This window comes from Pyxicephalus adspersus, chromosome 3 (assembly GCF_032062135.1).
Source record: "Pyxicephalus adspersus chromosome 3, UCB_Pads_2.0, whole genome shotgun sequence".
NCBI lineage: Eukaryota > Metazoa > Chordata > Amphibia > Anura > Pyxicephalidae > Pyxicephalus > Pyxicephalus adspersus.
Genome location: NC_092860.1, coordinates 97,225,019 through 97,237,901, shown reverse-complemented (window position 1 = coordinate 97,237,901; position 12,883 = coordinate 97,225,019).

Genomic DNA, 12,883 nt, shown 5'->3' with positions numbered 1-12,883 from the left:
TTTGGGTCAATGTTATTCTACATTCCTTTTCTTTTGTTAACTGTTGTCTTGTTCCAACTTTGTATATACAATCTTTGTTTTACACATAACCCTCTAATACAGGAACATGTATCTTCTAATGTGAGGGAAGAGCTGAAGCTGTATACCTTCACACTGTCTCTAGAAGTCTATAGAAGTACTCCGAGATGAGATATGGGGGTGGGGGAGATAAGTCAGGTGAATATGTGTGGCTTTAGCTACTAAGATCTATAAACAGTAAGCTTATATCCACAAAGGAGCAGAAAGGTCCACCTTCTGGCCACATATGGACATACAAATGTGCAATTGTTTACTAAAGAAAAAACAAGAATAAATTGTATATTTAATCCAAGCATTGGTAAGGAAAAATATATACAGGAATATTATAATTCTCTGCACTGATAATTATAAAGTTCTCAGGGGAAATGAGTTAGGAATAAAATAAAGTAGCTGCCATTCCTAAAATAATTTTGATGGAGTCTGCTCCACTTTTTTTTTTATGAATGACTGGCCAGAATATTAATATACATATCATGGTATGAACATGATTGTTTCCAGCTACTGATTTATCTGAGACTACCAGCACACCTTTTAAAAGCTGTTCGTAATTTAGTTTACACATTTTCAGTCTGAAAGGTTTCTGTGGAACAGCACAACAGTAAGACATATGTATATCTGTATCCTGTGTGAAAGGTAAAGGCACTCTCCTAAAGTAGGGAAGGTAAAAAAAAGAAATTCTGGAGTACAGTGTTAAAACAGTTTGTTACTGACATCTGTAGCTGCAGGCACTGTGACACAATTTATTTCAAGGCAGATTGGCGAGTTGAGCATCTGTAAGAATGACTTCAGTACTTTTGTTGTTAATTTTAAAGGTTAATTGCTAGGTGACCCACTGTCTGTACCCAGCATAGTCACAATGTCCCTAGAACAGTCATAGTCTACCACAGTCTAGGGCCACATTCTTGATGGAAGTGACATAATCTACCAGTATGTTTTTTGGTTGTTGGAGGAAACCGAAGAGCCCAGAAGATACACAAGCAAAATAGACAAACACATACAGTAAGTATCCAGGTCAGTAATTACATTTTAGACATTTAGCACTAAAAGGTGAGGGTGATTGCCAGTTAACCATCATAATGCCAAGTTTTAGTGTAATATTGTTATGGTTTAATATCTTTTTTATCTTTGCACTAAGCAAAGTAACTATTTTACTTTTTTGTAAACTTTACATTTGCAGATGTCCATATGACATTTACTGGTTTTTATTGTCTCTTTATTCCTGGAGCCAAGCAGAAAAACACTTTCCCAAATAGACTATGTTTTGGAATATGAGCTTATTTTATCCTGTTTGCTTTTTTGTGTGCAGACAGTCTGGAAACATTTCAATATCTGATGTACATAATCTTAGCTGTGTGCCATCAATTAGGCTGCAATTATGATTTAATTATTGGTTTGCAATAATACAAATAGTGTGCTAGTGGCTTTTATTTCGAACAAGAATAATATGACTTTCCTCTGATTCTAAGCAAATGGAAAGTACAACTATAATGGCATCAGAGATCCTGCTATTATTGCTAGAATTACAAGGAGCAAATATTAACTCTTCAGTCAAGAGTGGCTCTATTTAAAAACAATCATCTCTTTTTAAAAAAAATGTATATGAACCTGTGGACATACAATAATTTCCAAATTCTAAAGGCAGGTAGATTTTGCCTTGGTAGTCAAAAAGAAGTCAGTTGATTGCTCAGTTCATCAGACTGGAGCTAAAAAGTTCATGGAAACTGGTCCTTTAGAGGCAAAAAGTATTTTCTGCAGTATTTTATTCAATGCTTTGATTGCACCTAACATGCGCTGAAACACAAGTATTATTTTTTTTCTTAACACGCAATAAAATAAACTGTCACTGACTTGTTTACCAGCAGGCTTTGGTATTCTATATATGTCTTCAAATATATATGTCTTCTTCAACATAATTAAAAAATCCAACAGAGGGAGTAGGATAGCATTGCAATTTCTGCATGAGAGGGCTGACCTGGGAGATAAAAAGAATCTAAGTAAAATATTTTTTGTAAATAATAAAATAAATAATAGAACTTTGCATGGCAAGATTGGTATGCTGTGAACAGGGCAGACATAAATGGACTTTAATGCTCAGTCTTCATTGCCTTCTAACACCTGCTTTAAAGGTACATTATTGAAGGCTTTACAGCTCACTACCAGAGCTTTCCAATAAAAGTAACTGAACAGGCTCTTCGTTGAATTTGAGTTGAAAAGAGTTGGAGTTTTCATCAGAACAGGAACAGAGTAAAAATGTTTCAATTAAGATGCATGTTCCAGTGATCAAGTATCAAAGATAGGTTCTCTTTAACTTTATTGTGTCAAAGGATGGAAGTAGACAGTGGACAGAAACAAAATCCTGACAGGACTTTACCCATTTCTTATTCTATTTTAAATAATGCATTTTAGAAAGCATATCCACTAATGGTCTATCCAAAAACTATGAATAAAACCCAGAGCTATTTCAGGAATAAAGCAGTTCATTTAAACATGAAGTCAGGCCAATATTTCTTGGGCCAGACCCTTTCTTCCTCAGCTTAGCATGTGTATCTAATTAAAATAAAGAGCTATGGGGTGCCAGAGCTAGGAAACATTGGCACTGGCACTGCAGTAGACTTGGGTTTTCTGCAGGACAGAGTTCCTAATTCTGTTTATTTGTAGAGGGTGGAGTGTGTGTTATATGACTAAAATACTTAAAATGTGTTATTTTTTAGAGACAAACCTGTTCAATATAAACTTGAAATGTAAGGCAAATTGTTTAACATTGTTCTGTGTCTGTATACTGCAGAGAAGAGTATGGCAGCACAAAAAAAATGAATATGTTTGTTAAGACATTAACATTTAATGAGCCTTTCCACAATGTTTTTCTTATTGCTCACTTTATTATTATAATACCTATTTGTATTAGACCAGGACAAGCTACTCTGTTAAATCATTTGTAGGGAGTCTAGCAGACTTTGTATGCAGTAAAGAAGTGGATTTTAGGATTTGAGGTTTAATTTTAATGTTAAAATGCATTCTACATCAGCTAAAGTTAATGCATCAACTGCAAGTACTGCTAATAAACCTGTTCACTTAGGCCATGTACACAGGTGCAATCATTGTCGGAAAGGATCCTTCACAATCTTTTCCAATGACTATTGACTACACGATGCATGAACGCGTGCTGAACTTACAGCAACATTCTGCTCTATGGAGAGAGGAGGGGGAGAACGATGGAGCGGCACCCCATTGCGATCTCTGCCCCTTCACTTCCATGAAGATCGTTCGTCGTCCATCGTCCCTGGTTCGGTTCCCCCAGGACAGTCGTTCGGATGATGGACGACGAGCATAGTACACACGTAAGATTATAGTCTGATATCCGCCCTGAGCCAATTATCGGACGAGAACAATTGCATGTGTACCTAGCCTTAAATAAAAAAAAAAATCTGTTGAGGCTATGCCCCCTGGCAGGTGATTACCTGGGGCACAGAGTCTAGGTGTCTCCAAATTTTCACTACAGCACCCAACAAAGGGTGAATCGCCAGTGACCCTAGTGATCACCAGACTACTTCTGCAGAGAGAACACCAGGTTGCAGCCCCCAGGCATTTTCTACAAGGGGCAAGTAGTACAAAGTGCTTCACAGTGTAGGCACAGCCAGAGATCATGCACCAGGGTAGGGCAGATGGCAGGCAATACTCGTAGTCAGGACAGACAGAGGTAAGGGCAAGCAGCAGGCAATAATTGTAGTTAGAACAGGCCAGGGGCAGAGAAACAGTCAGGGTCAAACAGGCAGTATATGCTGGACAAGTAGCAGGAAACAAGCTGTGGATCCAGGATCAAAACCTGGAACTAGTATGGTTTAAATAGGGCACGCAGCCATTAGCAAGACAAGAATGAATCCAGGAATCAATCTTCACATTGTCTGTAGTACATACTTTAAAGTCCCTCTCAGCTGTGCACAGACCAAGAAAGGTGGAACAACTAAAGGGAGACTGGTGATCAGGTATAGTGGGGAGGGCACGGGTGGGAACGGTGGGCCCTCACCTTTTTCGGGAGTATTTGGTGAAGTACGAAGAAGTATTTGGTGGTTTGTGGATCCTGCTGGTCCACCCCCCCAGGGGTTCAGGGGAAGGACCCCGCTGGGGGGCACACTGGCCAGAGCCGCGGACCATGTCTGCTTACTGATCACAGGCTCCCGGCGGTGGGCGGGTCATCTCTCTAAATACAAGTCAATCTTATAAATAAAGTCAATCTTATAATGTGAATTGTGTCTTTAAAGCAGACCTTAACCCAGCTATACTCATCTGTCCCCATTCCATAACATGGTGCCACCATCTTCTTCCTTTACGTAGAAACAACCAACTTTGACCATCTTAATTGGCCAGACCAGGATGACGTAGTTAATTTAGTCTTAGCAAGTGCAAGGGAAGCTTGGATTGTTGGGTATCCTGGCAATCAACAATGAGCTGTGCACAGTTCCCGGAATGATTAGGCAGATAAGAGAGCTTTTTGCAGAAGGGACATAGCCTGTCTCTTTTTGCAATAATGTCCTGTCTGATCCATAGTTTTGGAACTTTAGTCCTACATATGTGTACATATGTGTGATTTTATCTGCTTCAGTTGTCTTTAGTCTGCTACAAACACAACTGAAGAAAGATCTTTATGTTATATGCAGCAACTGGGACTCCCTTTGTGTAAACATAGAGAAGGATTAGAATAAACAAAGGTATTCATGACTTTCTCTAATACAGAATGGAGATTGCAAACTTATTTAATGTAATGATAAAGTATTTTCCCATAACCACTAATTAAACACATTCATATATGGAAATGTTGTTTCCTTACAAAATATTTTCTTTAGTAAATTTTTGAGCATATGTTGCAAAATTACTGAACAACAGTAGTGCCTGTGAAGCCATAGTTAAATAAAAGGACATAAATTATTAACTTTACAAACCAAGAAGTTGAAGTTAAACCTAATAATTAGGATTCATTCACTACATGCTTGTTGGCAGTGTGCACTGAACATCCTCAGTGTGCATTAGGCAATCCCCTACAATCTGGAAACATTTTCCTGCTCCAGCTGTTTAATGTTCATATATTTGTAGGCACTACCTGACCATAAAAGACAACCTTTATGGACATCAGACTTTACCTATATATTCAACAATATTATAAATATTGATATGCCTCAATTTTGTAGAAAAAATAGAGAAAGCATGATTATAAAAACAAGAGGGTGGGACCTGTGTCCCTTAATAGATTTCAAGAGGTTTTATTGTGAGAACAGAAATCCAATTTTCATTATCTATTATCTATTAGAAGAAACAGTGTCCCTCACTTTTAGGACATTCAAAGCAACAGGACAAACACTAACAGGCCAAAGAAAAAAAACGCCTGAAGCTCAAAAGGTTACCTGAAGTACCTAAAGGTTGCAGCCAAAATGCCCACCACTATACAGAACTTACAGAATGTGTGAACTGGTGGCCAAGTGACACCCTTAAAAATCTGGAAAATAGTTGCTTCAGATCAGTCAAACCTGATTCCTAAAATCATAGGCTCAAATGATGGTTCACCCGAGCCATCTACAGATGGTGGACCATGACATCCTTATGAGAATCAGTCTTTCTTAAGATGGCAGCATCTGAAAACCTCTCAACTCAAACCACATACAATGAAGAGGAAAATGTATTTGGGTTAACTGGAGGCCAATTTTGGTCTGGATCAAACAGCGGGAAGGAGAGGATGTATTCATGGAGAAATTAGGATGGAAGTCCTGAGGCTCACAAGTGAGGTACACCTTTTGTGTCTTATAATAAATCACTTCATAGGAAATTAACTTCTGAGCCATTATCATTCTATACATTACAAAGTCTGAGATGCTCCTGTCTCAGCAAAGCTGGTAAAGCCAGAGACTGAAACAGTATGTTCTATCTGTTCCTATCTGTAAATCTATCTGTACCTTTACAGAAGATGCTGATAATCTGGCAGAACCCATGGCATGGCTGGCAGATGTCTTTTTAAGTCTACATATCTCATCTGCCTAGGCCAGTCTGGATCATTGAACACCAAAATGCGCTCCATCTACCAGAGGACAAAAATAAATGCAGTGGGACTTTGTGCAGGAGTATGGGATTCACACTCAGTGGTCAAATTAAAATTTGCTTGTCTACAGTATGTGTTGCCTTATACAGTACATGTAGGTCAGCACTTTAGGCTTAACCTGATTACCCAGTAAAGCTTTATAGTATTTTAATAAACGCTTCTTCTATTTTACTAGAAGAATCTTAAAGGGAGCAAAGGATAATATGGGTGTACCAATCTCACTGAGCAACCAGAACATACACTGCTTCCACTAGAGGACCCCTGAACTTGGAGACAAACTTGTTCATGAGGTCCACAGCTGGCATTCCCTACCTGCAACACAGGTCTTGAAACACCTCCAAATATAGTGATTACTGTACCAGGTCTAGGCAATGTCAGCTGAGGAGGTCTGCCAACCAACTGTCTACTTCTGGGATATACACACCTTTTGTATCTGTTGTCCTACACTTGCATGCAGTCAGGCAGTATAGGCTTAGGGTTATCACTCAAAAATTGTTTTTAATTTAACTTTGGGATTTGCACCACCCAGTGGTAACAAACACATACAACACAACAAACATTTAGGGTGAAATTTCTATATTTCCAGGTCGATCATCAATATTTCTATGGCTACTGTATGTTTAACTTAGAATAAATATTAATGTGGCACCCCAGTTCTTGCATTCCTTGTAACATTTTTTTGAATACAGTATTAACTATTTTGATCTAGAAATTCTTGCTAAAAGATAGGCATAAACACATTCACCAGTGAAAGTCATGCCTCTTCTATAACTCAAAGCTTAATTTTATATAGGATTTGCTGATATCTTTTTTTTTTTTTTACAGTGGGAAATGGTGAATGTCTGCAGCCTTCAGCTATCCTAATTCCAGCCTACATACCCTTTAACATTTAGAAGATGCTATTAAAGGCGTTCCAAAAATAGGTTTCCCACCCAAAGCACCCATATCTGATGGACAATGGTCTCTTTAGATACCCAGAAAGAAATACTTTACCAGCATAGAGAAAAATTTTTTATCTACCTTTCATTATACAACCCTTCATGGACTAAATCTATAAAAAGCAAGCTTTAAGCCCAATAAATGCCTTGCACTACGATTTATGGGATTAGTTTTGCTACTAAAATATATAAATACTGTACTTAAATGTGTGCACACATCTAAATGTTGCAATTAAATCTGAAGCTTGTTTGTTTCAATAAATATGCTTTTAAAGTTACCCTGTACCTTTATACAGACATGTAAAACAACAAGGTACATATTTATCTTTTTATGGGTCCATGTTGTACTGAGTTTGCTTTGATTATGAGAATTGGCCCTGTGAAGTCTGCTGGAAATGGACACCTCAATGAAATTAAATCCTTTAGGTCCCCCATGGCTCTCATTGTTTTATCTTTCAATATTTTTATTGAATTTTACAAGTGAAGTTACAAATAGATAAAACATTAACAACAAGACAATAACAAAATTATAACGAGGGACAAAATATGGTGTGTACGCAACTTAACAATGATTTTCAAAACAAACAATGCCTGGACCATATAATTTCTATAGTCCTGGTACATCTAATAAGGGAAACATCTTGGAATCAAATAAGTAGGTAACGTGATATACCATCTGAAATCATTAGTAAAAGGCAAAGCCATACACAGCTAAATTTAAACAGTAAATAAACCAAGCCAGCGTCCCCGTTATGAAACAAAGACATGAACAAACATAGAACGAATAGACTACAAGGAAGAGGGAGGGGGGGAGGAAGAGGAAGTTGATCGGGCAATTAACACTAGTGTGTTATATCCCATTAGGTTAGCTGAAACCGTAAATTACTTGTTGTTAAATACAATCCAAGGCTCCCATATATCTTCGAATTTGTCCAACGAGTTCTTTAGGGTGTGAGTTAGTCTATCATTGACCATAATCCAGTTCAATTTTGTGTGTATAGGATCCAAAGATATCGAAGGTGACTTCCATGCTTTGGCTAGGGAGATTCTGCCCGCTAGTAATATCAGTCTAATCAACCTTTTTGAGGGACCGGAAAGGGACATGTCAAGCTTTCCAAACAGGGCTGCTTCAACAGTGCTACCAATCGTTTGTTGGAAAATTCTAGAGATCAGGTTAAATACCTCGTCCCAAAACCTCCTGGCTATTGGACATGACCACCAGGGAGATCCTGGAGAGGGAATCCATCCTATCCCACCATTCTTCCAAATCCCAGGTAATGCCAAATTCAGATTCCCAGTCCCGCATATATTGCAATTTGCTGGTAGGGGCTACTAAGGCCGAGTAAATCACTGAGATTTGCCCTTTGGTTGAAGCTAAAGAGAAGCACGTGCTTTCAAATACAGAGGAGAGCATGGGTCTCGGGGCTGCTTTAATTACCATATTGATGTATGAGGACAATTGTCTATAGCGAAAATGTTCTGTTTGAGGAATTTCAAAATTTCTGACTAAATGTTCCCAGGAAAATACTGCGCGAACATCAATCAAACCCTTCACCCTCCTGAAACCCTTGGAGATCCACCAATGAAAGTTAGCTAAGCCTAAGCCCGGCGGTAACTCCGGATTATTCCATAATGGGGTTAGAGGTTTATGAGGTGAGATTAGTTGCGGACAGTGTTTGAATTTATCCCATACCTGAATGGAGTGGGACAAAGCCGAACCGAACACAGTCCCTCGCCCACTTTTTTTACACCACATAAGGGATTCTATGGAACCCGAGAATTTATCTTGATTCTCTATTTCCACCCATTGGGGACGAGCTCCGTACAAAGTGCTCAATGAGGTTTGTGCGACCTGTGCCGCCACATAATAATACTTCAGATTTGGGACCCCCAGACCCCCCCTTTGCTTTGGTGCCAAAAGAGTGTTCTTTCGTATTCTGGCCTTCTTCCCAGCCCAGATAAATTGCATTATTTTAGACTGTAGGAATTCCAACTCCTTTACAGGGACCTGAATTGGGAGAGTGCGAAACAAATAAAGTAATCTAGGGAGTAAGTTCATTTTGATAGCCGCTATCCGTCCCAGCCACGATGGAGGGGCAAGAGACCACCTACGAATATCCGCATGGAGTTTTTTAAACAAAATTGTGTAATTAGCCTTATAAAGACTATTGTACGTAGGAGTCAACCTTATGCCCAGATACTGAATGGACTCCTCTTGCCAACTAAAATCAAACCTCTTCTTCACGCCCTCCAGCGCCCCCAAGGGAATATTTATATTGAGGGCCTGGGACTTAGATTTATTCACCTTCAGGCCAGAGCACAAAGAGAAATCATCCAATAGTTTCAATAAATTGGGCAAAGTGGTGGTTGGGGAGGTAATAAACATCAATATGTCATCAGCGAAGAGGGCACATTTATGCTCTGCCCGGTCACAGCTAATCCCCTTAATATTAGGGTCCGTACACATAGTAATAGCCAAGGGCTCAATAGCTAGGGCAAACAGGAGTGGAGAAAGCGGACAGCCCTGTCTGGTCCCTCTTTTGATTGGAATGGCAGTGGAAAGAATTCCCCCTAACGATATCCTTGCTTCAGGTGAGTCATACAATGCCAACAACATGTTAACAAAGTGGACCCCAAAATCCATCCTAGTAAGAACCTGAAACAAGTATTTCCAAGATATGCTATCAAATGCCTTTTGAAGATCGAGGGAAAGCAACATAGCCTTACGTGGGAGGCCCCCCATCCCAATTGGAATTAACTACTGAGATGAGGTCTATTGCTCTTCTCGTTTGATCCGGGGCCTGTCTGTGTTGCAGAAAGCCCACCTGGTCCGGATGAACATACACTCCCAGAAATGAGCCCAGTCTCATTGACATAATCTTCGTCATAATTTTAAGATCACAATTAATTAACGAGATGGGCCTGTAATTGGCCACTTCCGATGCATCTTTACCAGGCTTAGGAATCACACTAATATATGCTCTATTGGCGTCTCTTAAAAGGGAGTATCCTTCACGCAGATAATTAAAGTAGGCTATCAAGTGTGGCGCCAAAATAGGGCTGAACGTTTTGTAGTATAAATTAGAAAAGCCATCCGGGCCAGGTGAACTTCCCAACTTAAGAAATTTAAGCACCCTATTCATTTCCTCAATCGTAAATGGTCGTTCCAAAATTGTCTTGTGTTTAGGATGCAGTTTAGGTAAGTCGAGCCTATTAAGAAACCTGTCAATGCTTATATCGGTGATGGAGTCATCAGAGCTATACAAACGACCATAGAAATCTTCAAAAGCCGCCAGTATTTTTTCCGGGTTTTGAGATAGCCTGCCATCCCTGACCTTAATTTTGGGGAACGCTTGTGATTTGGGTCAGGGGGTGAGTTTATTAACCAAGAGACTACCCGGTTTATCGCTCCACAGATAAAATTTATGGGCTGACCAGCGGGCTCTCATTGTTTTTATCCATTAACCAGCTTGTCAACTAGGAAATCAAAACAGCAGTTATGTCGATGTTAATAGTGGGAACCAGTGACAGTTGTGGGAGGCGCAGCAGATGGACACTCCCAAAAGTATTTTACTGCTCATTTTGATCATTTTCAATAGTTACATAGTAGGTTAGGTTGAAAAAAGACATAAGTCCATCAAGTTCAACCACTAGGGAAATAAACATATCCAAGATATAAAACCCTATAAGAAGGGGGGCGTGGCCGGAAGCGGAAGCGAATGGTAGCTTTCGCCTGAGGCTCCAGAGCGTGACCGAGCACCGGGACAAATAGCGGCTATTAGCAAGCACCTCTCTCTCCCCAGCTTCACTCCTTAAATCACCTAGCACACGGTGATTAAGATGGGCAAGCGGAAAACCGGAGCTACCCCGCGAAAATTAACAGAATTCTTTACACAGTCGGACCACACTAGCCAAGATGGCGCGGGTAGGCGGGCCCCCAGACACAGCAGGAGTACACACGCTAACAGTGAGCATGCTGAAGGAGTCTTAATGAGAGGGAGAGATGGCGATTCGGAGACCACATCTCGATCCTCTTCTACTCACAACAGCCCTGTTAAGTCTAAAGTGAAGTTGATGATCCCAGAAGACAACGTGAATGGGGTAAGCACTGCCATTTTTCCCATTTCGGAAGAAACAGTACTTAATGATCCCATAGGAACTTTTCCTACTTCTGACTGTCCAGTCTCGGATACTACTCTTAAAGAAATGCTGATTTCCCTGCGTAGCTCCTTACACCATGATTTTCTAGCATTAGTTCATCAAATTAAGAATGATGTACATAAAATAGGAGACAGAGTGGATCATATTGAGCATAAAATGGGTGAATACGCAGAGGCACATAATGAGTTGGTTGATTCGATTACTGAATCGCAAGATACCTTGCAACAAGTACAACAAAAATTGACCAATATGGAAGATCACTCAAGAAGAAATAACATCAAATTTAGGGGGATCCCTGAAAGCATTTCCACCTCAGAGCTGGGTAGTTATTTATCACAGCTTATCTCAACATTGATTCCTGGGGCTGCTCCCTTTGAATTACTGATTGACAGAGCTCATAGGCTACCTAAACCGGCGCACTTGGCAGAGAAAGTTCCTAGAGATGTCTTAGCACGTATTCATTTCTTTCATGTCAAAGAGCAGCTAATGGCCAAATCGAGACAGGAATCCAAACTTCCAGATCCATATTCTAACATTACCCTATTCTCAGATATTTCTCAAGCTACAATACTAGCGAGGAAAAAGTTTTTATCAGTTACGCAAGCGTTAAGGGAGCATCATATCCAATACCGGTGGGGATTCCCAGTGAAACTGATTGTGATTCGGAATGGAGCTACTCATACGGTGAAGAACCCTCAGTTGGGATGTGATTTACTTGAAAGCTGGGGCATTCAGCCAGCCTCTCATCCTATCACCTCTAAATCAGGGCAAACCCTGGGACGCCTATCACCAGAGTGGAAGGTAGCCTGAATATAAGCTTTGCGTGGAGGGAAGGCGGTCAGAGGAGAAATACACCCGGAGCTCGATGCCACGACTTGTTCCCCAAATTTCCAAATGTGCAGTGAGTTACTGCTTTATAGATCTGTTATGGATCTTGTTTTTTATTTTTTGTACCACAATAAGAGGTACTCTCCTCTAATTCTATCTTTGTTTAATTTTTGTTTTTTTTTACAATGGCTTATATGTGTGTTCCCTAACCAGAGTGAAAAGGTGACTAGCTTGACAACCAGGCAACTGTCTGTACTTCCAGTAGTTACTATATTAGAAACAAAAAGTTTGGACAATGAGTCTTAATATTCTCTCTATAAATGCTAAAGGACTTAACAGTCCTTTTAAAAGGCATGCCTTTTGGGCTGAAGTGAAACGGCATAGATCCAACATCATATGTATCCAGGAGACACATTTTAAATCAGATAATTTGCCATATTTCTCACATAAGGACTTTCCATATATTTTTCATGCCACATCATTGCAGAAGAAAAAAGGAGTGACAATTGTAATTAAGTCTGATATATCCTTCTCCCTGATACATAAGGATATTGACCCGGAAGGAAGGTATATAATTCTTGTGGCTAAATTTAACAACGTAACTAGGACATTGGTTTCTGTGTATGCCCCAAATACCTTTTCAGTAAAATTTTTGGCTAAGATCATCAAAAAAACAAAGAAAGTTCAGGAAGGTTCGCTTATAATCTGTGGTGATTTTAATTGCATTCCAGACGTCTCTTTAGACACTTCCAACAGCAAGAAATACACAAGACCAACGCTTCGTTCATTATTA